Source organism: Eublepharis macularius, chromosome 3 (assembly GCF_028583425.1).
Source record: "Eublepharis macularius isolate TG4126 chromosome 3, MPM_Emac_v1.0, whole genome shotgun sequence".
NCBI classification, from domain to species: domain Eukaryota; kingdom Metazoa; phylum Chordata; class Lepidosauria; order Squamata; family Eublepharidae; genus Eublepharis; species Eublepharis macularius.
The window spans coordinates 109,116,728-109,144,686 of NC_072792.1; positions in this window are offsets into that span (position 1 = coordinate 109,116,728).

Sequence of the window (27,959 nt, forward strand, 5' to 3'; positions counted from 1 at the left end):
CTTTTTTTTTTAAATTAAGTTTAGTGCTGGATCGATGAATCACTGGTTTGAAATCAGGCAAGGGCAAGTTCCCTTTTTATTCTTTTTGCTTTGGCACAGGTGGAAATATTGTACAGGAGGCTAAATATCTGGGTCTCAGAAATAAAGACTTTAATATGGAGTTTTAGATTCTCTTTTTAACCCATGGTGGAGAAACAGTTAATTAGAGGCAACTGTGAAGGAGGCAGGAACGGAGCTTTGCCAGCGATTCATTCAATATTATTTCTCTTTGTTTCTAGGGGGGGAAAATTCCTTGTTCATGCAAGTGATTCAAGTGCATGCTTGAATCCCCCCTCCCACTTCCTCTATTGTTTCCCCTGTTTGGCTGGCCAATAGGCAATTCTCACAGCCAATTTCATGTGGAGTTCCTTAAAAAGAAAAAGAGGAGCACAGGCAAATCTGCATATCAGGATCAACAAAGGGAGAGGTGGAGGGGTGGAGAGATTGAAATCCAGAAAATCGGTTGATTCAGCACTCCAACGATGCATCAATTCAGCACATGTGCAGAAAAAAAAGGAAGAAAAGACTGGCGCTTTTGTGGACACCACAAATGATGGCATCAGTGATGATTAATCAAAAAAAGTTGCTATGATAGTTTGTATAAATATAAGTAACCAAGGAGGGGCAAGGAGAGCCATTATACAATTATGTTTAGTTATGACAAATTGTGAATGTATTCTCTAGTAGTTTAATGTAATTTTAAATGCAGTGCTTGTATAAGTCTTAAACTAATTCCAAATGCACTGCTTATGTAAGTTTGTATAAGTCTCAAATTGTTTGTATAAGTCAATTCAATTTCAAATGTAGTGTTTATATAATCTTTTATTATGCACTTTCTATTTTCATATCTTTTCTTTTAAATATACGTTTTTTAAAAGCACTCATGATGATCCCAACTCATTTTGGCATGGTGCAAACTTTAAAAAAAAAACAGTGTCAAGATGACCAAAACATGAGAGGTTCAAATGGCCACAAACAAGCCAATTCCATGCCTTTTGGCTTGACTTCAGGGAAAATGAATTATGTCCCCCAGGCAGAAGGGCAAGTGTTGAGGCTAACCACATGTGCATGTACATTTTATTATTTGCAGTGCTCATGTTCTCAGCGGATCTCAGGAGGAGTTCTGTCACAGACAATATGGACTCACAAGGGGACTCTCAACAATTTGATCAAGGCCAGAATCATCAAGTACATGATACTTGCTGGATGAAAAAGAGTATATGGAGCCAAATATGGGGATTTAAAGAAAGTTTTCTGCTGAGCTTTGTATATAATTGATGTTAGTTGTACGAAATGTGGAAAGTGTCAGACTGTGGCTTGCTAAAAGTTGTAATCCAGACTACCTCTTGCAATGAGACATGAGTCCATTGGTTTCAAAAGATTTACTGAATATAAACAACCATTATAGTCCACAATCCAAGATGCTAGGATCTTGGCTGAAACAGAAGTATTGTTATGAATGACAGGCAAAAGCTAAGGTACAGAATAGCAATCCTCTGTAGGCCCCATCCTCCCCCACAGTTCTCAAAACAAACGGCCCAAGGGTGAGAAAGTGAAAGCTTCCCAAGGCTGGAAAAGTTGTAGACATAACATTCTTCTCTCTGTGATGTTCCAGTGAACTGCTTGCCACCTGCAACAGAAGCACTTAAAATAGTGACAAGATTAAAATGGAGTCTCTTTGGTTTGAAAATACATAAAACATAGTCAGAACCTGACATTCTGCCCCCTCTAAAACGTTCCTTCCCCGGGTTTGAGAGGATACAAAGTATGAAATGCTTTTAACAATTTAGGAGCATGAACATGAACAGACTCCACCCACTCATCATGCCCAGAATCAACGTCCTTCCACCTGATGAGGTAAAACAGCTTATTATGTTTAACTTTAGAGTCCAAAATCTCTTGTACTTCATAATGGATTTGATCATCAATCAAAGTAGGCATGGGAGGAGCACGGGTGTGCCATTGATTTTCTGGAGGGACCTTTTTCAGTAGACTGATGTGGAAGGTGGGATGTACGTGGCGTAAATTCTTTGGCAAATCAAGAGCTACAGTAACTTTGTTGATTACTTTGTGAACAGGGAAAGGTCCTAGAAATTTTAACGCTAATTTATGGCTTGTTTGTGCCACTCTTAAATTCTTTGTGGACAAATATACAAGATCTCCTGGATGTAATTCCCATTCGGCCACACGATGGCGATCAGCGTACTTTTTATAATCCTGTTTGGCTTTGTCAAGATGTTTTTGAATAAGAGTCCATTGTTGCACTGCTTCCCCCCACCATTCTGAAACATCTTTGGGAGCTGTCGGAGGGGGAAGAGTTTCAAAAGGAAAGGGTTTAAAATCATAGCCATAAACTACTTTGAAGGGTGTTTCTCCAGTAGAAGCATGCACACTGTTGTAGGAAAATTCTGCTAAGGGCAATAAATCAATCCAATTATCTTGTTGAAAATTGATGTAGCATCGGAGGAATTGTTCTAAGAGTTGATTAGTTTTTTCCGATTGCCCGTCGGTTTGCGGATGATGGGCGGAGCTTAAGCCTTGTTCAATGCCCATAAGTTGGAGAAGCTCCCGCCAGAAGTTGGCAACAAACTGTCCGCCGCGGTCGGATATCACCTTCGATGGAAAAGAATGTAGTTTTACAATATGTTTCAGAAAAATGTCTGCTAACCTTTTTGCTGATGGTATAGTGGTACAAGGAATGAAGTGGGCTTGCTTTGAAAATAGATCCACTACGACCAATATACAGGTGTGGTTTCTGGAGGGGGGTAGATCTGTGATGAAGTCCATAGAAATGATTTCCCACGGTCTGCGTGGGGTTTCAAGTGGTTGTAAAAGTCCGGGGGGGTTGCCCTTCCGCGTCTTGGCACTGAGGCAAATGGGGCAGGAAGCCACATATTGGGAAACATCTTTGCGCAAGCCTGGCCACCAAAATTGTCTTTGTACTAAATGGAGAGTTTTTAAATATCCGTAATGGCCTGCAGTTGGGGCATCATGACAGCGTTGTAATACTTCTTTTCTTAAAATAGCTGGTACGTAGAATCGATCACCCCAAAGCCACTCCCCTTGCACAGACTGATTTAGTTTTCCTTTGGGTACATTTTCCCCCTCCTTCTCCACTTCGCTTTTCAGTTTTTGTCTCCACCCCGATCTGATTGAGGAGGTTGCGTTGCGCGACTGCGCGTTGTAACCACTCCTCCTAGTTGCGTAGGTGAAAATATAGTATCCACTGTCTCCTCCCTCCTCCCTGAGTTGGGGCATGTGCAATAGTGCGTCTGCGAGGAAATTAGTTTTACCGGGCAAGAATTTGAGGGTGAAATTGAATTTTGAAAAGTATTGTGTCCATCGTAACTGTTTGGCATTTAGCCTCCTAGGACTACGCAAAGCTTCTAAGTTTTTGTGATCTGTCCAAACTTCGAAAGGGTGGCGGGCCCCTTCTAGCCAATGGCTCCAAGTGGATAGCACGGCCTTAACTGCAAAAGCTTCCTTTTCCCAGACATTCCAATTCCTTTCTGATTCAGAAAATTTTCGAGATAGATACGCACAAGGTTTGAGACTATTATCCTCTCCCCATTGGAGAAGAACGCCCCCAATTGCCGCATCACTGGCGTCTACCTGGACTATGAATGGGCGGTTTTCATCGGGGTGTTGCAGCACTGGTTCAGATATGAATTGCTGCTTTAAGAGATCAAAAGCTAATTGGCATTGTGGTGTCCATAGTAGTTTAGCGGTTGGCTTTTTGGCTTGTTCCCCTTTGTTTTTTGTTTTTAATAGCTCTGTAAGGGGAAGAGATATTTGGGCAAAGTCTTGTATGAATTCTCTGTAGAAATTAGCAAACCCCAGAAATGATTGCAGTTCTTTACGATTTGTGGGGGTTTGCCATTCTTGAACTGCTTTAACTTTGCCTGGATCCATTTTTAGCCCATCTTTTGAAATGCAGTGTCCTAAATAACTGAGTTCAGTTTTGTGAAATTCACATTTGGGCAATTTGATGGGCAACTTGTTGCACATTAGAGTAGTTAATACTTGTTGGACTAATTGTACATGTTCTTCTTCTGTTTCCAAATAAATTAATACATCATCTAAGTAAACGACTACTCCTTTATATAAAAATTCATGTAATACTTCATTGATCATGGACATGAAAACCGAAGGGGCCCCAGCCAGGCCAAAAGGCATGACTAAATATTCATACTGTCCTAAAGGCGTATTGAACACGGTTTTCCATTCATTCCCCTCTCTTATACGAACGTGGAAGTAAGCATCTTTTAAGTCCAATTTCGTGAAGATCTTACCATGGGCCACAACGTTGAGTAGGTCTCGGATGAGAGGTATGGGATATGCGTTTGTGAAGGAGACTGCATTAAGTCCTCTGAAGTCAGTGCATATTCTTAATCCTCCATCCTTTTTTTAACAAACAATACTGGAGCGGCATGAGGACTATTTGCTGGTCGGATAAATCCTCTTTCCAGATTGGTGTCAATAAATTTGCGGAGCTCCTCTCTTTCTATAGGGCTCATTGGGTATAATCTGCCCTTGGGCAAGGTGGCTCCGGGAATTATTTCTACTGCACAATCTGTCCTCCTATGGGGAGGTAAAGTGTTAGCCTCTTCTTCTGTAAAGGCTTGTAGATAAGCTCGATATTCTTTAGGTATTTGATTGATTTCTTCCTGGCTTAGAAGTGCTTGTTCCATGAGGGTAGGATTGCTACCCCAATTTTGGTTTCAACGATGATTTTTGCAGCGATTGTGTTTAAAAATAATGCTTCCAGCTGGCCAATCTATGTCTGGGTTGTGGTCCCACAACCATCTGCTCCCCAAAATCAAGGGGTATTTAGCTGTAGAGCTAATCACAAATGATCTCATCTCCCAATGTTGTCCCATTCCAGTAACCACAGGTATTGTTTCAGTGGTAACTGGGTTCATGTTAGTACCATCCATTTGTTCAAAAATAACCGGAGTCTCTAGTTCTTTCATTGGGAGTACTAGTCCATTTACTAGAGCGGGTGCAATAATGTCTCTGGAGCATCCAGAATCAATGAGAGCTTGCATGCGAACATGAGTCTTTCTTTCAGGATTGACTAATGTGACAGGCATGAATAATATGGACCCTCGAGGTCTTTCCACTATGGGAACGGACTGCTTTTTGATCTGCTGTTTGGGTCCGTTTGCGACAGATCCATTTCGTTTCCCGAACTGGGGCTCTCTGGTCCTTCTTCTCCGATTAGAGCGGTTGAATCAAGTTCCATGATTTCTTCAAGCTCTAATCCTTTCTCGGGAGGATTTCTTCGGGAAGAACCTCGCCCTCTCGCAGTTCATGGAGCTGGCGTTGGGTGGTATGGGGGGGAAGGGTGGTAGAGGCTGGATGCCGTGGTTGGAACGGAGTTCATTGCACAGGCCTGAGTGGACATTGTGCTGTGTAGTGACCGCTTTGGCCACAATTTAGGCACAGTCCTTGTTGCCATCTAGCTTCTCTCGCTCCCCTGGCTGCGTATCCTGCTCCCCTTCCCCCTCTCACAATTATTGAAGTCCGTCGATGCCCTAACGCTTGCTGCTGTTCCACGAGCCGTACTTCCTGCATTCGGTTTTCTACTTCACATGCTAATTGAATCCAGCCCAAAAGTGTGAGGGGATTATCTTGCATAAGGGCTCGATCCAGCAATTTGGGATTCATGCCTTGTTTGAACAAAATTATTTTGGTGGATTCCTCACACCTTGGGCATTTGGCGGCCAGCTGTCGGAATTTAGTAACATCGTCTCTGGCCGACATATTTCCTTGCCTGATGGTTTGTAATTCCATTCGGGCTCTACCCTCTTCCAATGGATTTTCATATTGAGCTTGGAGGGCTGCTACCAATCCCTGTAGGGAATCTAATTCTGGGGCCCCCTATTCATACAACGTTACATACCATTCTGCCACTTTTCCTTGCAACCGGGATCCCAGGTGTTCGATTTGACTGGCCTCGTCTTCGAACAAATGTCCCCAACGATTAAAAAATTGAAGCGCTTGTACTAAAAAAAATCCCAGTTTCGTGGGATCCCCGTCGAACGTAGCTTCCAGCGTCACCCATCCCATCGGTAGCTCCTGAGGTCTGGCAACCGGTGATGGTAGCAGGTAGTATTGTAAAGGCACTGGTCTCTGTTCCGGCCGTACATCGGGTCGACACGGGATGGGTTGCATTGGGGGTTGTTGGGGTCTTGGTTGCGGGGGGCCCCGCAGTCTCGGAGGAGGAAGACCTGGAGGCCTCTGCGGCGGGCCTTGCGGTCTTGGAGCCGGAGGACCCTGTGGACGTGGAGGGGGACCCTGCAGTCTCAGAGGTGGAGGACCTTGCAGTGCTGGACCCCATGGAAGAGGCTGAAGAGGAGGCTGCTCCTGTGGCTGCAGAGGTTGTTCCCCTGGGAGAATTGGCTGCTCCTGCGGCTGGAGATATTGGTCTCCTGGGAGGATTGGCAGCTCCTGCGGCTGGATAGGTTGATCTGGTGGCCCTTCTCCTCCGTCGTCTCCCGGAGGCCCCAGCGGCGCATCTAGACGGGGTCCTCCCGGAGTCCCGTCTGGTGGCTCTTGAGGTTGATCAGGCGGTGGCATCACTGGTTTCTGCTGATCATCAGCTGGTAAAAGTGGTTGCTCATCCTGAGGGGGTGCCTGGTCCGCTGGTGGACGTAATCCAGGTAAAATCCTCTGGAGGGCTGCCACCTCTCGGCCAATCGAAACTCTAGTGCATTCCCCAACTTCTTGCGGGAGCCCTTCTCCTGGGCCTCCTACAACCAATACTGACAGCAAGTGAACTGCATGTGCTAAACTCTCCTCCATGCTGCTGATTCTCTCTTCTAATCTTTGTACATGTCTGGGGGCTGAGGTATCGACATCCTTCTCAGGTAATTCCTGGAGTGGTTCAGTTGGAAATTGTGTAGTTTCTATATTTTCCGGATAGGAGGTGGCTGCTCGGGGCCAAGGTTGAATCTCTCCCATTCCGATGGCCCCGGTACCTTCTTCTTCCTCCGATATGCCCACCAGGATTCCTTTCGTTAGCCCCGTTATTGCCGAAATTCCAGCATCTACCGCTAAATTTCGGCTTTGTAACTGCTGCCAACTTTGCTCGCTCGACTCGCGTTGCCCTGTCCACGGGGTGACTTCCGCGTAGTCCCAACTCATCAGATCATGGCGGGAAGTTTCCCACACCTGGGTACTTTCAGAACCTCTTAGGTCCCACTCTATTTGGTCGGATTCTCTGTTCCAGTAATACAACGGTTGACTACTGGATCTCTCCACTGATGAACCGACGACTCTTTTCCCATCCATCTGCAATCTAGAAAACACTGTACTCGCTCTCCTCTCCCTCGTCTCTCTCGGCCTCGAACCCCACTGCCTTGGTGTAGGCAACGATATCAGGGGTTCTGCCATCACCCTTGGTCGAGCTCCCGCTCTGTCGGGTGCGAGGGTATACACCGTTGTACGGCTTGTCTCCATTCCTCCCTGAATGGGTTGATTAGGGGGTTCTAGTCCTTCCAAGTTGGAGGCATAAGGATCAAACAAAGGGTCCCTGTTGGACGCGGCCTTGGTATCCGTCTCCCCTGGCTTAGGCATTGGAACAGATGTGATTCATAACAAAATGTCAGACTGTGGCTTGCTAAAAGTTGTAATCCAGACTACCTCTTGCAATGAGACATGAGTCCATTGGTTTCAAAAGATTTACTGAATATAAACAACCATTATAGTCCACAATCCAAGATGCTAGGATCTTGGCTGAAACAGAAGTATTGTTACGAATGACAGGCAAAAGCTAAGGTACAGAATAGCAATCCTCTGTAGGCCCCATCCTCCCCCACAGTTCTCAAAACAAACAGCCCGAGGGTGAGAAAGTGAAAGCTTCCCAAGGCTGGAAAAGTTGTAGACATAACATTCTTCATCTCTCTATGATGTTCCAGTGAACTGCTTGCCACCTGCAACAGAAGCACTTAAAATACTGACAAGATTAAAATGGAGTCTCTTTGGTTTGAAAATACATAAAACATAGTCAGAACCTAACAGAAAGGGAAGCAGAAATACAGATTTACTACTAATTTTGATATGCATTTAATTTTTAAGCTGCTACAGTATCCAAAACAAATCTCTATTTCTATAACGTCTGTCTGGTGAAATCTATATGAGTCAACATATTAATTTACTTCTTGGTCATTCAAATATCTGATAATTAATATGAAGCAAATACTGTCAAGGCTTAAGCATAATTTCTCCAGTACAAATGTATAACATGTACCCTCCAATACTACTCTATATGTTCAACTTCACAAAAGCCGATCTTCTATTTTATTTTGGCAGTGACATAAATAAAACATAACTGTAGTGAGCTTCCCCACTAGGAGCCCTGCTCTCCCAGGCAATGATAAAATGCACCTATTTCCTTCCACCCTTAGTTTGGTTCCTGAATTCCATTGATTTCAGTGAAGGTTACACCAAGTAAGTACAGGGATTCTAGAGCAATAATGCATAGTACAGATTTTCTTTCATTTAGTGATTGAATAAGCTTATATTCACTTCAGCAATCTATTATACCTTTTATGTTTAGATTGTATATGTAATGAGAAGTTCAGAAGAAGATTTTACTGAAAAAAAACCATATGAAGTCTTTCCTCTGCTTTTTCTTCCCAGGTGTTATTTTATACATTTGGCCTGAATGTGCAGCTCCACTTATCAAAGTAAACAACTGGCTGCCAGGTGTTCTGGACATTAAAGTATTTTTTTAAAAAAATCAATTTAAAGGATTAGCCAGTAGAGAATGCTCAGCATCTTGTGCCTTACCCAAGACTGAATGTTTCTTTCGTGACTCACTCAGCCAGCACCAGTTTTGATTTTAAAATACTCCAGAAAAGCTGTACCTGAAAGACATCAAATATAACTTGTACTAACTGCAATCATTTTAGATTCTATGAAGCAGCAGGAAACGTGTTCATCTTGCCATCCTACAGTCTACAGAGATTTCAATTGGAAGTATTCTAGCTGAGGTAGTATGTGAGTTTCTCTTTTGAAAAAGTAGTTCAACTAGCCATTGTTCCATCTTTTCAGCACTGACCTACCAGGTGAAGGCAGCCTTGATCCTGAATGGTCAAAGTGCCTGAATGTGGCTTTGAACACTGTTGGAGGTCTGGGCCCATGATCTGCCAACCACCCCTCTAGAGAGGTATTTTTCACATCTTTGCTTGGATTACAAAGTTTCAAGTTATATAATACTGGTGTGTTGCCTTTTAGCATCATGTTCAACCTCAAATAAGAACTTGCAGAATGTAAATGAAGCTATTGTTCCCCCCTCCCCATCGGAATGAAGAGGCAGGCATCAAAGCTGGGAAGTAAAGGGTCGCTTTATTAAAATTACAACAACATATCTGTCAACATGGCAAGAGGCCTAACTAGCGGTACATGTCAGGCCCTAGGGTCACTCATGGATCTCTGCCCTGACCTGTCTGGGCAAGCCACCTGCTATCCCGGGTATGAGCCATCCATCATATGACTGGGAACCGGCCAGGTCAGATGAAGTGGTTCACCTCCTTAAATCTTCCCCACCTGGCCATAAAGTGGGGAGAGGCTTGTCCAGGGGTTTCCCACCAGGGCGTCTGTCCTCGCAACTGGGCAATAAAGTAACCAGCTGCTCCTGACAGACCCCAATTCCCCACCAATGGGGATATACCAAGGGTGGTCACCAGTCCACTCATTTTTCCCAACTTCTAACCTGCCACCACTAAGGCCAAGCCTCTGCTTAGGCCTTCACGCCCCATAGGTGGCTTAAAGCCAACTGAGCCCCTGCAATCTATCATCCTAAATGCTGCTGCTTCCATTCCCTTGGTAGAGGTCAGCAAGCTTGGCCCCAATTTGAAGATGGAGGTCCCTAGCCCCTTCCCTAGGTTATAAAGAGGGCTTGCCATCCTTCACCTAGCTCTCAGCCCTGAGTCCAAGCCCCTTGAGCACCACAGGCAGGAAGTCTTGGACAAAACCTCAAACTGGGGCCCAAGCTTCTTGCACACACCTGGCAGGGAAGCCTTGGGCCCAAAACAACAAAATCCAACTTCCTGCAACCACAGGCCAGGAAGTTTTGTGCATTTAGGAATGAAGACCTTGGGCCCAAAACAAAACAACATTCAAAGTTCCTTGCACATACCCAGTGGGGAAGCCTTGAATTTCAGTGCACCCACGGCATAGAGCCTTGGGCCCAAAATAAATTGCAAGCTTCTTGCACACACCCGGTGGGGAAGCATTGGAATACATACCATAGGAATCCTCAGCTTCTACAACACACACTAGGGGAAGCCATACGTCCTGAACCTGCAACAATGGGTAAAGCCTCAACAAAAGCTCAGTCTCCAAGGAGGACTTGATGGGCCATAGATCTCCATGTTTATGGGTCATTGCCAACCCCAATAATTGCACCTAGGGAGAAAATACAACCAGTAACTGCCTTCAATAACCAGGCAACAAAACTTATGTGTTATCAACCACTCAATCTTGCAGCAAAGGCCCTTTGCCCCCTTGCTTCTGGGTAGACCCAGCCCCATTTGTTCTGCACCTCTTGCCCTGTCCCTGATGCTTACATGCTGTGCAGACATGAGGGCCCGCACAAATTGGGCATGCATGGCAGAACATGCAAGTCTCCCTGGAGCAAACCCCCTGTGAGACAAACTCCCAGCAGAGCATACATGGCTGGGCAAAAATGCTCCCACGGCAGGCAAGTGCCCGATGTCGTGGAGGTCCACTGCACCAAGTGACTGCTATCAGAGCAGTCGCCTGGGCCGTTTCCAGATGGCTTACCTGAAGCCACTCCATGCTGTAATGTTGTGGATTGTGCTGGGGAAAATGCAAAATATCGCATTTTCCCCAGCACGATCCACAACATTGCAGCATGGAGTGGCTTCAGGTAAGCCATCTGGAAATGGCCCTGCATTGGTCCACATTGGGGATATCACCTGCACACAAAGCTGCTGGTGAACTTGATCTCAGGGCAAAGCAAGGTTAAGGGTGAAATGCATTCAAAATTCTTCATCATATTGCAGCCGAGCTGCACCAGTGAAGTCTGAATCCCCCTTGTATATGATGTCCATGTACTGGAACAGGGATGCTGCCCTCCAAGGCTGTACCCGGGCGATGACCCCTGCATAAATTAGAAACCCAGGAAGCCAAATAGCCCAGGTCCTTTCTATAGGAAGGTCAATGGTTAGTCACACCTACCTTGGCCAAAGGACATTCTGCTGATACTCATAAAGGCTTAACAATACAAAGTGTCTTTCTGCTACGTGCGGTTTTCCTGTCTCTGCTAGTAACTGATTAGCAGGAGGTCAGCAAAGACAGACATCTCTTTCCTTATTCATTGTTCCTGGGGATTATACAAGAATGCACAGGCTATGCTTAAATAAACGACCACTGCCCAGTGGGGCAGACCAGTGTTCAGAATTTCAACCCTGTGTCGTGTGATTCCTACATGTGGCGTGCGAACAGGGACCCCACTCATCAACGCCTGGCATAGGCCCCTTGAGTGCACTCCTTTGTTGCTGTCTCAGTGACCCCTTCATTGGTGAGTATGGGAGGACAATTTTCACATGCCCAGTGCAGGCATATGGAGGAACTACGGTTCCTGGTTCAGAAGTCCAGTGGGTCCGTGGCTTCTAGTCGTTCCTTGTTTCAGGAATTTAATAAGCTATGCCCTTGGTACCCAGAGGACGGTTCTCTCCACGTCAAGGACTGGGAGAAAATCGGCCGGGTTCTTCATACCCCGCCACGAGCTAATGTAGAGTTGTTGCATACATGGCACTAATGCTGGCATGCAGTGGAGAAGTTTACACCCGTTCCCACAACTGCTCAATTGTCTAAGGAACGTCCACGAAAATATGCTGATGTGCAATTGCTTCCTCCGGCACCGCTCAGCTCCCCATCCCCTCCATTACCTTCTGCACCCCCCAGTAAAGATTTTAATCCTCCACCTTCCTCTGGAGGAGTCCCAGGGTGCCTTGTGCAGGAGGTACTGGAACGAGAACTCAGGCAGGCAAAATCCGAGGACGTGGCAGAATTAACTGAAATGCTTGCTATCTGCCCAGTTCATTTTACTGACCAGGTTGATGCTCAGGGCAATCAGATTGTGGAATATAAGCCTCTCTCTTATCCTGTTCTTACGGAGTTAAGAAAAGCTATTCGACATGTGGGATTGCAGAGCAGTTATGTACAAGGCATGCTTGAGGCTGTTATGCGTAATTGTACCCTAGTTCCCAAGGATTGGAAAACCACGATTCGCATGCTTTTAACTCCTGCAAAATATGTGGTTTGGAAAAGTGAGTTCCACCAACAGTGTATATTAAGAGGCACCAATTCTGTCAGAGCTTACACGGCTGAACAACTGTATGGAGCAGGTAATTTTACTGATCCCAATACACAAATCGTCTTACCTGCCGCCACTCTGGAGGATTCTTCTAATTGTGCCTTTCGTGCTTTTCAGCGTGTTCCATCTTCTGGCAAACCCTCACAAACCTTTTCCAGCATTCGCCAAAAAGCCACAGAGCCTTACACAGACTTTGTTAATCGCCTTCAGGAGGCTCTTAAGCATCAAGTTGATAATACTGAAGCCCGAGAGGAGCTGTTAATTAAATTGGCTAAGGAAAATGCTACCTCTGAATGCTGAAGGATTATCACGGGTCTGGGAAAAAGCCCGGAGTTGGCAGAAATGATTAGAGCTTGCCAAAATATAGGAACTCCCTCGCATTAAGCCTCTTTGCTTGCTGCCACTCTCCGCCAGGGTGTAAAGCCAGGGGGAAAATGTTTTAACTGCGGCAAACCTGGTCATTTTAAAGCAGAATGTAGGGCTCCTTGGCGTGGAGGTGTAAAACCAAAACCTACCAGCCCAACTGGAAAAGGAAAGCCCCGAACCAAATGTCCCAAATGCGGCAAAGGATTTCATTGGGCTAGTGAGTGCCGCTCGGGAAACTCCTGGACGGGCCCATCTCTGGCCCCGGTCCAAACAGAGGCAAGTCTGGGCTAGAATCCTTGCCTGCTTCTACTGTTTTCAATTCCCCAAGTGCCACTAAAGGCAGTGCAGGGATTGATCTTTTCCTACAAACTGATCTTACTTTCCAGTTCCCCGGAGAAGTGCAAGTCGCACCTTCTCAGCTCTCTGGTCCTTTGCTTCCTGGCCATCTGGGCCTGATCTTACCTTGCTCCTCTAGCGGAAAAAAGGGAATCTTCGTAGTCCCTGGGGTTGTCAACTCTGATTATGAAGGAGTCATACAAATACAACTGTGGACTAACTTGCCTCAGACTTTGCCTCAAAATTCTGCACCCGCTCAGTTAATTCTTGTCCCCTATGTCTTGCCCGCAGGGGGAGCCGACCGTGAGCGTGGCACGGGAGGTTTTGGGTCTACCTCTGCTGATTCACTGGTAGGACTGACTACCACTATCTCTTCTGCATGCCCTCAGCAACATATTTTTATCCAAGGCTGTAAGTTTAAAGGTATTATTGATACTGGAGCTGATGTTACTGTTCTCAGCCACTTGCAGTGGCCCCCTGAGTGGCCTCTAGAGGCCTGTCCTAGTGTTTGGGGCGTAGGGGGAAAACAGGGAGCTCAACAAAGTGCACACTTTCTTTCTGCTTCTCTTCCTGATTCTGATCGAAGGGTGCAGTTTCGCCCTTATGTTCTCGATATTCATGTTAATCTGTGGGGACGAGACTTGCTGAGCCAATTTGGCACTGTTGTCACAGTGGGGGAATGAAATGTCTCCCACTGCTCTCCCCCTCAAGTGGCTCACGAATGAGCCTGTATGGATTGATCAGTGGCCTCTCCCGTTGGACAAACTTTCTGCTTTACAATCTTTAGTTTCTGAACAGCTAGCCGCTGGTCACAAGTGGCAAATGGCGTATGTTGCATGACCTCCGTGCTGTCAATGCCTGCATTCAACCTATGGGTCTGCTGCAGTGTGGGACTCCAAATCCTAATCTTATTACTCATGATTTTCAATTACTTTTTGTAGATCTTAAAGATTGCTTTTTTACAATCCTGCTCTGTAAGGCAAAAGAGAAGAAGAAGATACGTTACAGAAGTCCTTGCAGTCACATCTTTAAAAACTTGTCAGTTACATCTTCGCTTGCCTTTACTACCCAGGGTCCCAGGGTTGGGGACTCCTTGTCAGAATAATTCTGGAATTATACTTGTATATTGTTTGTATCATACAGTGCATATATAATAATCTTGAATGCTAGAAGGTTTCACCCTAATAACAATCTATCAGTTATAATTATTGACTTTTGATTTTTTGCCCTTGGTTACAATTTGTTTCTCTTATCTTTGCGGTTATAACTGCCAATTCACTTCTCATTCTTTGTGTGCTGTGCTGTTTTCTTCCTCCCGGGAGAGCAACCTCCCTTCATGACCATTTAGATTATAACCTGTGGGAGCAGCTAGCCCGGTAAGTCAACGCCTCGACCTTTTGCATTGAGGAGTCTGCTGACATGTGGGGCAGACCGGTGTTCAGAATTTCAACCCTGTGTCGTGTGATTCCTACACCTTTCTACTTTACGGTGTTTAAGCAGTTCCTTATCCTGCTCCTTGAGGTCCTCTTTATTCTTCTTCTCTAGTTCCATGAAGAGAAGGGTAAAAACATGCACATATTCCCCTTTAAGGTTCTTTCCTCTTTTTGGTGGTCCCCAGGGGCATTGCTGTGTCCCCAAAGGGCACTTTGCCTGCCCAGTGAGGCCACAGGGCAGGCAAGGTTGGCTAAATAATAGGGCCTTGTAATTGAAAAAAAAATGGGGAGGAGGTAGCCCTAGGCCCTTTCCCCATCCGCAAGGCCCTAAAGGGCATTTACTCGTAGTTAGAGCAGAGGGATCTGTAAAAGAAACTCCATGGTGCCAGTAAAACCATTCCTGCTTGAGTTTGAGCCTGGGTGGCCAGCCAACCAGCCATCCAAGGCAGCTGTCCCATAAAGGATGGCTGCCCCCACTGCGGCCATACACCATTAGAAGGTAAAGTTTGTGATGTGCTCGGCTGTGTATATGCAGCCTGAAATGCACATGGGTGCGCAGAGGCAGTGGCCTGACCCCAGGGCCCCTATGACCACATGTCAGGTTCCACCATGGGTACAGTAGTGTCTGATGCATGAACTCCTGATGGGGGGGTCTTGGGAGCAGCCAGGCTCAGCACAGGTTCCCATGTAGTGGAAGGAGGGGGGTATACATTACCTTCACACTCAGCCACTTATTGGCCTGGTTTGCCTCTTGACTCAGCTCCTGTCTCTGCTCCTTGTTATGTATCCTCCTCCTCTCTCTCTCTCCAATCCTACACTCTCCACCACCACCTCCCATCTGAACCTGCCTATATAGGGTTTTTCTCCCCTTTCCCTCCACCCTTCCTCCTGCATCTCTTCCTATCCCAGGGCAGCTTTCCAGCTGCAGGTTGATTGTTCATGATGCTGTCCAGCTGCAGAGACTCCTTGATGACTCTCTCTAGCTTTTGCACCACACTTTTCCCTTCTACCCACTCACAGGATGGGGCTGGTGGGGCCTTCCCAAGTGTTGCAGTTTGGCCGGTGCTTCCACCTTGGCTCTCGAGGTGCTAGCTTGGGCTTTTGGAACTGCACCAACCTGTCTGGCTGGGCAGCAGAGTCTTGAGATGTCAGGTTTGCATCTTGGCCTTCGGGGTTGAGCTTGGCAGCTCACGCACCTACTGCCACTGTGACCCCCAGGCTTCCCAAGGTGCCTTCCTACTCTCCCCCTGCCATGGCTTCTCCAGGTTTCAGCATCTGGTTGCCTTCTATCTGATAAGGCAAGTCCAGGAGGGTGAGGAGCTCATCCTCAGAGACCACACATTCCCCAGTTGTGGCCCAGACAACTTACCATCTAATTCCAGAGGCTATACTGCCACTGTCACTTGTCCAGATTTGGCTGACCAACCTGAATTTTACAGTCAATGGGGTCTAGATTTTTACAGTCAATGGGGTCTAGATTCAGACCTCTAGTAAATGTTTTGCAGCATGCAAAGCTACCTGTGATTTTAAAAGACTTCTGGAATATGAAAAAGTGCAAATTGTCCTTCATTCACGCTTCATCATCATTGTAACTTTTTCTTATTATTTTCTTTTAAATGTATTTTATTTTCTATTTGTATTATACTATTTGACCTTAAGCAGGCTCTAAATGTTGTTTATAATAAAACTCATTAAAAAAAACCTAAACATACATGGAGTTGTCTGCTTCCAGGTGGAGATTAGAAATCTTCCAGAATTATCTCCAGACCAGAAAGATCAGTTCCCCTAAAGAAAATGGCTGCTTTAGAAGATGAACTCTATAGCATTATATCCTGCAGAGATCCCTCCCCGTACCCAAACTCCCTTCCCCAACTCCAAATCTCCAGGAATTTCCCAACCATGAATTGTCATCTACAACATTCTTGTAATGCTTTATATGGTAGGTGCACAAAAATAGTACAAGTTCAAATATCAAGTCTAAAAGTATATATGACAATAGCCATTCCTAAAAGAAAAGAAAGAAGTGCATTGGGAGAATCACCTGAACTTGATAACTTTCTTGCCATAGATACTGTTATGTACTTATGATAGAGTAGGCCTATATTCTTTTGAGCTTGCAGTAAAACTACATTTTGTGATTTGGATTCATCAGTTACACAACTGGAGGGGAGCATAAAAATATCATATTTGGCCATCTGCATCCTCGTCCCTCACCTGACACTTCTCTCTTTCTGCCCTTTGCATCCAGCACAAAATTTGGCATACCTCATCAAATTGGGGAATCTCCATAAAAGGTTTAGATACTCAAGTAAAAGATTATTGGTTAGAGTTATCATTGGAAAGAATTTTGAATTGACACTCTACTATTTGAGTGGTCCTTAAATAGAACAACCCAAGCAGAAGTAATCCAGAAGTAAGGGGACCAAAGGGTGTGAGCCTTTGTCTCATTTTTGCCAAACCCATATAGCTTCTTCTATTTCCCTCCCTGTTTTATGGTGCCAGAGTTCTTTTTGAATGGTTCAGGGGCCCATGAAAGTGGACACATTGGTCAAATTTGTTTGAAACTTTGGTTCCCCTGCAATTTTTGTTCCCCTGCAATTTTGATGTAACTTGGTTGAAAATCAGCTACTTCAGCCACCCTGAAAAAGTTCCCTAAGAGGAATAATAACAGAGCTATGTTTCTCTGTCTCTTCCTCCATACTCCCTTTGTGAATAGAAAAAAACATGAAGGAGGGAAACACAAAGTTTTTAGCTGAACTGTAATTTTTTAAAAAGTCAATCAGTGTAAGAGTAGGAAAATGAAATGAATATAGACCATTATAGACACATATATGAGACCAAAATAAATAATAGTAGGAATTCAAAAAGATTCCTCTATGATTTTTCTCTACCAGTGTCTCTGAACACCTAATGACCTCATAAATTATCAATGATGGAATCAAATTCAGCACCTTTATTGACTAAATATGCTTTAATGAATTTTTTACTATTCATCTATATCTTACTGACACACTTTACAATAGCTTGACATTTCAAAGGCACCTTTTGTAATGGAATTTTATTCAGCCTAATTTGTTCAAAATTCATTATCTATGCAGAACTTCCTTGTTTCAGCTGCTAGTGTCATTGATTCAGACAAAGAGGGCAATCTCATAACTCTAAGACTTACCATATTACACGTCTTATCTGGTCTTAATAAACTGCTTGCACATATAGGAATAGAACAGAATAAATGTTGGGGGGTGAAATCATTGGCTAGTCTATTTAATTATTCTATTCTGTTTCCAGTTCATGAGGTTAATGAATTGATTGATTTTTAATTTTTGAATTTATGCTTCTGGGGAAATACTATTCCATCTGTTTTCTAAATAGAGAAATAAATAAAGATCACGGTTCGTGTGTCCTGCAACATGTCAATAAAAATAGGGACATGACCATGAATTAGTTCCAGGATGACAACCAAGCACAGAGGAACCCAAGAGGTCTCAGGGGTAAGACCTGGAAAACAATGTTTGGTCTAATCATTGATTATATACTAATGAAGGAGATTCAAGGAGTTCAAGAGCTTGGGGTGGAAAATGTCTCTGCCTCCACAACAATCCTGATGTGCTGAGAGAAGATGGTGTGTGGATGTGAATGTGGCTGTTCCTAGTCCTAGTCCAAAATGCACCATTATACCACAGTGGCTGTCAGTGAGAGTGAGATCAATTCACACTACAAATATTCATGACTCAAAAGAATGATAGCTCAAGAATCTGGATTGGAGATTCAGGCCCCATTACTAAGCACAGTAGTTTAAACACTCTGCTGAATAAACTTAGCTAGGATCAGGTTTAAACACAATTAATAGGATTTAACCAATAGTGATTGTTGTTGGGGGGGGTCATAATTTCCAAACATCTTGGGGTATGTGTTACTATTCTGGAAAATTACAGAAATGACCCAATTTGGTGGTTTTCGTGTATATCTTCAGCTCAGAAATGTCATAATACACAGCCCTGTTGAACATAACCGTATTAAATTCATTTACAATATTTTTAAAAGCCAATAAAATATAAATAAATACTAAATAACTATTTTACTTAATTTTTATATAATAAGAAATTCAAGTTAATAAATAAAATAATTACATTTTTCTATTAGAAGAAAATAAAGACTCCTTGACCGCTATCAGACACAACAATTTTGCCCCATTTGTGTAGCATATCTCTATTATTCCCTCCCTTTCCAATCAATGTCCCTCATTGTCCCTAGCACTGGAGTAACCCCCCCCTTTTTTTTAGAGGGCAGACTATTAGTATATCAAACTGGTTCTAGTCTCACTTCTCAGGTATTTATGGACTTCTCTACTTTCCAAAATGCATCAACAAGCCCTATTTTGCTTAGAACAATGCTTTTCCTCCAATCATCTACCCTTAGCCTTCCTTGATGCAGTGATCACTGGATGGTAGCAGAAACTGGGCAGGAGATTAGAAAATCTTTCTCTTTGGTGCATGAATCTGGATATGCTGGATTTTTTTTTTAAAGAAAGAGAATGCCAAGAGTTTTTAAAACACGGTCTTTGCTTCATTCTCATGCTACAGGCTGGGTTCCTATTGTGAGGGGAGAGAAGTGACCTGAAGTCGCATCTCTGTCTGTATCTCCTCTTTGCCCTACCCTAATATGTGCAAGTGTAACCCTTGATCCACTAGAGGGAGTGAAAGAGTTGGAGTATTCCTTATAAGAAAAAATGGCATAATTTCCCCTGAGAGATTGGAAGATCTGAAACTGTAGGGAGAAGCAATCTAACCTCAGAAGCACTCCTTTCTATAATTATTATATATTAATATTTTAGAAACTCCTGTAAAGAACAGAAGACATCCCCAACACAGAGCACAGCTACATATTGGTGCATCTTCAAGGGACTGGCTAGACAGAGACCCGGGTCTGCTTGAATACAACAGGCCTGAATTGTTACATGATGGTTGTTGTTGTATATGCTTAATTATTGTCCCAAATAGGATGTATTTTCAAGTTGGTTCATTGTTTATTTCTTAGGATACCAGACCCCCACAAGGAGTGGGTGATCCCCCACTCCCACGCTCCACCCCCACCACCGCTTATCTGGTCGGTGGGGAAGAAAAGTGGGAGACTGCACCTCCCAGGACCCTGCACAATGATGTTGTGCCTTACTGCCCTGGCAGCACTCCCACACTCTACAGCAGGCTGATTTCAGGCACAAATGGGCCCAATTCACCTTGTTGCAGAGTGCAGAAGCGCTACTGAGAAGGCCCTGAAGAGCTCCTGAACTTCACAGTGGGCCAATTTAGGCCCCAAACAGGCTTGATTTGGCCCACTGTGGAGCACAGGAGCACTCCCAATGACCACATGAGGCCCTGTGTGATGACATCACTTCCTGGAAGTAACATCATTACACAGCCCAGGAGCACGCATGAGAGCTCCACACTAAAGGTGAGTGATGGGTCTTCCACCTCCTGCTGGGAGGGTAAGGGGACCAGGAAACCCTATTAATTTTATAAATGCAAATGTCACAAGGTGGGATCACCTTGTGACACTTAGTGTCATAGATGTGAACTCTCTTAGTTACTTTAAATTTAAAAATATATTTGATACTGCTTCTTGAATTAAATAGGTTATGCAATCAAAGCTTTTGTCTTAATGTAATTAAGCAGATGGGTCCAAATAGCTTATATAAAGAGGATCTGTGCCTTTATAGAATCAGAAAGCCCACACAAAGCCAGTGAGATGATGCAGTTATTGGAAACACTGTGCACAGAAATACCAACCGGGGTTAAAATGTTTGGCAGGGAGCTGGAATAAATGTTATGATGGGACAATACCCTGATCAGGCACAAACTATTTGCTGAATCACTCTCACTACCCTCAGTGCCAACCTTAGAATCATGGAGTTGGAAGAGGCCTTACAGACCATCTAGTTCAACCCCTTGCCCAATGAAGGAACAGCCTAAAGCATCTTACTATATAATTGAGTAAGCGTATTTCAGACAACTCACTTTATACCCTGGTGTACCACCAGAGGGCACTGTCATGGAAGGAAGCCTAGGCGAAGCACCATATCCCTCCAGAAAACATGCCATGGTGGGAAGCCCAGGCCAGGAGCAGGATGGGAGCAGGTGGCAATGCCCACCTCCCACCTTCACCCAGCTGGTATTAGAAGTGAAGCAGGTGGCAATGCCCACAACCCAACTTAACCCAGCTGATATTAGGAACGGAGCAAGTAGCAATGCCTAACCCCCGATGTAACACAGCTGGTATCTTCAGCAGCAGAGGAGGTGACAATGCCCTCCCCCCTTTGAACCAGTTGGGATCAGGAGTGGAGCAGTTGGCAATGCCCCCCGCCTCAACCCAGATGATATTAGGAGCAGAGAAGGTGGTAATGCCCACCCCCGCCTTAACACCTGGTATTAGGAACGAAGCAGGTTGCAATGCCCACCCCTCGCCTTAACCCAGTTGGTATTAGGAGTAGAGCAAGTGGCAATGCCTCCCCCCCTTAACCCAGCTGGTATTAGGACCAGAGCAGTTGACAATGACCGCTTCCCCAACTTAACCCAGCTGCTTTAGGAGCGGAGCCGGTGGCAATGTGCACCCCCACACACACCTTAACCCAGCTGGTAATAGGAGCGGAGCAGATGGCAATGCCCACATCCATTTTAACTAAGCTGGTGTTAGGAGCGAGGTAGGTGGCAATGCCCACCCCCTGCCTTAACCCAGCTGGTATTAGGAGTGGAGAAGGTGGCAATGCCCACCCCCCTTCACCCAGCTGGGATCAGGCTCGGAGCAGGTAGCAATGCCTGCCCCCTTTCACCCAGCCATAGTCAGGCACAGAACAGGAGGCAATGCCCCCCCTTGCCTGGCATGTATCAGGCATGGAGCAGGAAGCAAAGCCCACCACCCCTTTACATGGCCAAGATGAGGCAGATCAGGCATGGAACAGATGACAATGCTCACCTCCCTCCTTCACCAGCTGGAATCGGTGACGGAGGAGGAGCAAATGCCTGCCTGTCCGCCCTCCCCTTCCTAGAGCCCGTTGTATTTTTTCCCACAACGAGCTTTGTTGCTAGTCCCCAATAAGTGTTCAGCCAGCTACTCTTTGAAGACTGTCAATGAGGGGGAACCCACCACATCCGTTGGCAGCCGATTCCATTTCCTTCTGTTGAAGGAAACTGAAAACCAGAACAAAAGCACCAGAATAACAGACAAATCAGAAGGTTTCTGATCAGATAAAACAGTTGGAGATAATTCTGTTCAAATTTGATGCATTTATTATATTAACAAACTGATACGTTGTAATTAACTTTTATTGGTAAATTTCCAGCTGCATATTTCTATGTATATCATGTAGGCAATATGAAGTTATTTTCAATTTTAGACAACAGAAGTTTTTGTTTATTTTTGTGCTTCATTCTAATGTAAAGGTCACATTACATATAGGAGACTGAGAAAATTGTTTTATCTTTACAGATCAATATATATATAGCTTGTTATAGAGCTGGTAAATTATTAAGTGTTAATTGACTTCTTAAGCTAATTGGCTAATGTCAGTTAAATAAATTACTGTATCACCAAGACCTCAGTGTAAATGACTTTTAAATATATTGATGGAAGTATTATAGCTTACAATTTCATAAGCAGAAACACATTGTCAGAAGAAAGTTACTTCTTTTGTTCTTTGTTAAAATAATGGAAAAAATATTCTATCCATTGAACTTCCTTCCCTCTCCAAAATCCCCCTTCCTTAGGAACTGCCTACAAATCTCCAGATATTTCCCAAGCTGCAGTTGGCAGCCATAAGAACAGGAAGAGAGGAAGTAAGAAAGAAGATGCTTATGGAAGATACTGAGGCTATCAGACCTAGAGATGCAAAGTAATGGCTCACTTTTAGGGTTGTCTAGGCTGAGAATGGGGACATGACAGGGTACAACATCAGTGATGTCTCTATATCACTTCTGAGTACAACTGGGTAAAACGGCTGTCACTACATCGCTTCTAGGAAACACTGGCAAATGTATGGTAAATCCATAGAGTTCCTGGCAATTCCAAGAGTTACCCTTTGCACTTCTTGGTTTTATCCAGAAGTGACATAGCTACATCAGTGATGCCACTTAAAAAAATTCTCTCCTACCACCACTAGCAAGTCTACTCACTTTAGAGTCTATGGCTGAGATTCCATTAACAGAAAAATATGAATTAAGACATGCAGGTGAAATTCTGCTAACAACTTGTAGATTGAGACATAACGAGGTGCCCCAATTTTTCCCTCTTTATACATTTTAAAAATCAAACCATTAATAACAGAGTAACTGTTCTACCACCTCACAACATAACTTCAGAGACATAATTTTAAAGGAAATATTTGGTAACTCATTCAGTAAGTTTTAGTTAAAATTTATTACTTGAATCCTATGTAACATGAGCAGAGGGGAGCTGCATACACATACATTTTCCTCCCCATCCCTCCACTGCAGTCATTACCTTCATCTGAATGGCCCAGGCTAGCCCAATCTTATCAGATCTCAGAAGCTAAACAGGGACAGCCCTGGTTAGTATTTGAATGGGAGATTACCAAGAAAATCCAGGCTTGTTACTCAGAGGCAGGCAATGTGAACTACCTCTGTTGGTCTCTTGCTTTGAAAATTCTATGGGATTGCCATAAATTGGTTGCAACTTGATGGCACTTTATACACACACTGCAGTCATCAGCTTCCTCTCTGAATTGTGCTTCTATATCAATAGAACCACAGGAATATCAAGGAATCTACGGAGGGAGGGGGGCTGCAGTAAAAATTGTAGTGAAAATCAGCAAAAACTGACCTCTCACTTTTCTGTGGGAAGTACATTCCATGAACTCAAAAGGAGCTCACGATCCAAGCTTGACAATGCTTCCTCTTTCCTACTATAAATTTAATAAAAATTCTACTATATTTAGAAAGGTAATACTATGTAATTCAGATAAATAACTGAGTCCTTTAGGTGCCTCCATTCTACCTGGTCACCTCATATAAAGAAACAAACACCACTGGCTTTTAAATCAATAATCAACATGGAAACCCCCCTTCCAATTTTCTGATATTCAATAAATGAAGAGGTTAAACATAAATTAAAGTGCTAGAATATTATATATCTTCTAACCATGTCAGAGATTTCATATATGAGTTTTCATTTCCTTTACAAATAAAATTAAAATCAAGGTTGTGTCATTCCTAGAAAAGTCTATTTTGGTGTGCAGGTCATGGCCATTAATCTGAAGGGCTTTCAAAGCTTTCAAAATGTTGTCAAGTATTGCCTGCTGGTTATTTTAGCCTAGCAGTTGCCTTTTTAGTTCTCAATGTGGCATAAATTGCATGGGAAGCATTCCACAACCCATTTTCGCCTGATTAATCCTATTCAAGTCAATGGGTTTGCTCCTGAGTTATGGACTGCAGCCATATTCTCTATGGCATGTCTAGCATTATCCAGCATTTTCATTCTTCTTTTGCCAAGGTTAGCCAGATCTCAGATGGCCAGAATGTGCAGAAGGACACTACTCACTGTAATGCCTCATAATCACATATACCATTATGAGTTGCAGCAGTTTCAAGACATACTAATAGAATAGCCTCCCATAAACACTAGGGTTTTTAGTTGTACCTTTAAGCACCTTGTTGAATGCCAAATTTGTATAAGTTTACTCATACTGAAAGTCTTTCGACCTCAACAAGGAAACATTCAAACTCCTTTATTATATATACAGACAGTGCTTGGGATTGACCTGAGTCAATCCTGTTCACATGGGACTGAATGCAATGAACAATGAAATGAATGACTTTATGGACTGGATGTCTCACACTTCATATCTGGATCCCTTCTCCAAGTACTCTCCTAAAAAAAAAACTGTTCCTGAGTGTCTGAGGTGGCTCAGGGTCAAACTACATGTTACCTGTAACACAAGTATGATCAGACACATACTAACTGCACCACACTGAGGGTCCTGCAACACAATGCAACATAGTGACTGCAACATGGGCTCCTGAGGGCATTTTGGCTTGGGAAAATAGCACTGGAGAGAAGACTGAAGCCTCTCCTCCACCCACTGTCATACTTCTGAGCTGAACAGGGCTCCACTGTGCTTGGGAACATTAGTGTCTTGACTTTACATAAGTCAGTTCAGGTACACAACTAGCATGTAGTTTGACCCTCAGCAGCATAGTAGGGTGCTGCATGATGGGGTGTGTATATTCAATTCTTCCACAAATGAGGCAGGAAGGGGTGAAATTTCCTCAGTTTCCTGCTTCACCCCACCCCCCAGTATCCCATGATAGTATATATTCAAAGAACCTTGGAATCTCACAGGTAGTTTGGGGAGAATTAGGAGTCTTTAGAGAGGTTCAGGATAAAACACAAGAATTCCATATTCCATTGACGGTTCATTGCCATCATAATAACAAGTGGAGTTTTTGATTCATAAGAGTGCTCCATCAGGGTCTGCCCAATTCTCCCTATATTGTCTTCTTATCCCAACAGCCATGGCCCTTTTTGAATGGGAGATGGTTACCAGTGATATGCAGGGCACCCTATCCTGGCTTGTGGATAAGTCTGTAAGGGTATTAGTCTAAGGCAATACATTGTTTATAAAAAGTGTTTGTGTGAGATACTATAATTGTCATCCTTCAGGATTCAGCTGCCTCCCTGGGATTTTAAGGCACTAACAGTGCAATCCTAAGCAGCATTATACCCTTTAGGTTATTAGTGTACAACAATCAACCATACGAGGCACAATATAAGTAAGTATAAACGTGGGACATTGAGGCACTATCTTTCATACACAATGATGTTGTCTGAACTGATGGGAACTGACCAGGGAAGAGATCTTAAGATCATGATGAATACCTCAATGAAAATTTTGAAGCAATGTATGGTAGCAGTGAAAGGAATAAATTCTATGCTAGAGATTGTTAGGAAAAGGTTGGAAAATAAAATGGCCACTATTATACTGCACTTGTATAGATCTAAGGTCAGTTCTAGTTGCCTTTTCATAAAAAGGGTATTGTAGAGTGAGAAAAGGAACAGAAAAAGGGCAACCATATTGATCAAAGTGTCGGAGCATCTTCTGTACAAGGAAAGGTTAAAGAATTTAGGTCTTTTCAGTTCTTAAAAAAAGATGACTAAGATGGAACATGATAGAAGTTTATAAAATTAGCCATGGTGTGGAGAAAGTGGATAAAAAGGCAATTTTTTTCTGCTGTTTCCAAAATAATATAACTTCAGAGCACCCATTGAGATTGATGTTCACTATATTAAGAACCGTCAAAAGAAAGCATTACACAATGGTACTCACTGACACAGGACATGGTGAGCAATACAGAGAGCCAGTATAATATAGTAGTTGGACACTAGGATCTGGGAGAACCAGTAATCCCATCTGCCATGGAAGATTGCTGGGTGACCTTGGGCCAGTCGCAGACTCTCAGCCTAACCTAACTCATTGGGCACTTTTGTTTTCTGCTGAGAAGAAAGACAGGGTATAAATGAAGTAAGTAAGTAAGTAAGTAAGTAAGTAGATATTATGACTTTAACCATGATTAAATACATTTATAGAAAATAAGCCCATTGGTGAGCACTAACCATGATGGATAAATGGGAATTACATGTTCAGAGGACCACAGTATGCTGGTTTCTGGAGCACAGCAGCAGGCAGAAGTTTTGGTTTCTGTGGACATTACAGGGCATTTGATCAATCACCATGGGAAACATGAACTAGATGTACCATTGTTCTTGTCCAGCAAGCTCCTCTTATATTCTGTTCTGCTTATTTATTCCAAACAAGAGAAAGAAATATGCCTTCATTATTTCCTTTGTGATTCCGACCTCTTTAGCTCATTTCCCCGTTCTCATCTTCACTAAAAGTGCCTCTATTTTAATTGCCTATAGTATCCTGGCAAAAGCTCATTTTTCTTCTGATAAGATTTTGTTAGAGCAGAGGTTCTTGCAAATCAGGGAAAAGGCTGGTGTTGCCAGACTGATCTACATGCTTTACCCCCTGTGCAAACAGATACATTTGTGAATATCCTATTAAAGTTAACCATAAATAAATTTCAGATATAAATTCTACAACAGAAAAACATCCAAGACTTGGTCTTGCATTCCAGCTACGTTTCACACATCAGGCCTTGTCTGACTGTATGTAATACCACGAAATTACTTGTGCACATTTCTCTTTCTCCTTTAAAGAATGGCAGGTATTATAGCCATGTGTACTTGTATGTGTTTAAGTGGGCAATTCACCACACTTACCCTCCCCTTGGCCAGTAGTCTTTTGGTTCTGCCACTACCAAACTCATTTTCAGGCTTACCTTTCACCAGCAGTTTCGTACTGGTGAGATTGAGCATATTCAGAGCACTGATCATGAATGAATATCTAGGCATATAGGAAGGAACTTTGACATAGGGCCAAGCTACACATGATGAATGACACTTGAACGGCAAGTGGATTGAGTGGAGGGCAAGTGAACAGGGAGAAATACACTTGCCGTTCAAGTGTCATTCGTCATGTGTAGCTTGGCCCTTAGTCTATCTTCTTAAACAGAGAGATGACTTTATTATACTACATCTAGATATGTTACAGAGGATAAAAACACATGGAAATGCAATAGCATAAAACAAAGGTTAGGCAGAACTAAGAAAAGAAAAATAAAACATTAAGCTAGGCCAGCATTTGCCAACTTTTTAGATATGACGTGACCCACCAGACCGAATTTACTTGGTACAGTGACCTATCTAGGGTTGGCCCAAGGTTTTCTGTCACCCTTGGCAATGTACGACCTTGGCACCCATCTGATTCAGAATTCCATTATCTACAGGGGCCAGTGGTTGTTGTGGGTTTTCCGGGCTGTATTGCCGTGGTCTTGGCATTGTAGTTCCTGACGTTTCGCCAGCAGCTGTGGCTGGCATCTTCAGAGGTGTAGCACCAAAAGACAGAGATCTCTCAGTGTCACAGTGTGGAAAAGATGTAGGTCATTTGTATCTACTCAGGAGGGGTGGGGTTGAGCTGAGTCATCCTGTAAGAGTTTCCCAGGGTGTGGAATGCTAATGGCGGGAGGCTTCACTGTATCCTGAGGAGGTTCTTTTGCATATGGATTGGTACTTGATGTGCTTGATGTGCTAATCTTCTCTGCAGGGCTATTGTCGGGGATAGAATGTTTTGTTAGCCTGGTGTTTTTCAGAACTGGAAACCATGCTCTGTTCATTCTTAAGGTTTCTTCTTTCCTGTTGAAGTTTTGCTTATGCTTGTGAATTTCAATGGCTTCCCTGTGCAGTCTGACAAAATAGTTGGAAGTGTTGTCCAGTATTTTGGTGTCCTGGAATAAGATACTGTGCCCCGTTTGCATTAGGCTATGTTCAGCCACTGCTGATTTTTCAGGTTGTCTAAGTCTGCA